General features: G+C 40.6%; 1 protein-coding gene across 1 annotated transcript in view; it reads right to left on the minus strand.

Moving 5' to 3' along the window:
• CSUI_008684 (prp38 family protein) overlaps nt 1-467 on the minus strand; it is a 7,557-nt gene that overhangs the window by 3,298 nt on the left and 3,792 nt on the right. The window lies entirely within an intron of this gene.

Here is a 467-nt window from a genome sequence, read left to right on the forward strand (position 1 = left end):
GTCTATATCTCTATGTATGAAGACGTTTGTATACCACTAAGTCTTAGACATCCCTGCAGCTAGAGAACGACAAGAGAGAGACACATGGATGATATGCAGCCTATAGTACATGCACAGAATCTCTACACACGTTTATCTGCCATTAGAATGCATGCACCGTACACATATATAGATATACAGAGGGATACATAGATGAATGGACAGAGGGACTAAAGATGCATAGATAGAGATAGCTAGGTAGAGTAGAGNNACAGACAGAGACGTACACATTCGTATAGAGATTTTTGCCGATCACTCCTCTTGACCATACAGACCCAAGTAGCATCGAACAGTACGTGAGGAGCGCAACTAAATCTCTCTATCTAGTCTAGTTGATGAATTCGACGTCATGAAAATGATTCCTGTTCTATTCTCCTCAGAGAGAAAAAGAGTAGAGCTCATGGAAAGAGAGAAAATGAAGAAGAAGA

This window comes from Cystoisospora suis (genome assembly GCF_002600585.1).
Source record: "Cystoisospora suis strain Wien I chromosome Unknown contig_4931, whole genome shotgun sequence".
Taxonomy (NCBI): domain Eukaryota; phylum Apicomplexa; class Conoidasida; order Eucoccidiorida; family Sarcocystidae; genus Cystoisospora; species Cystoisospora suis.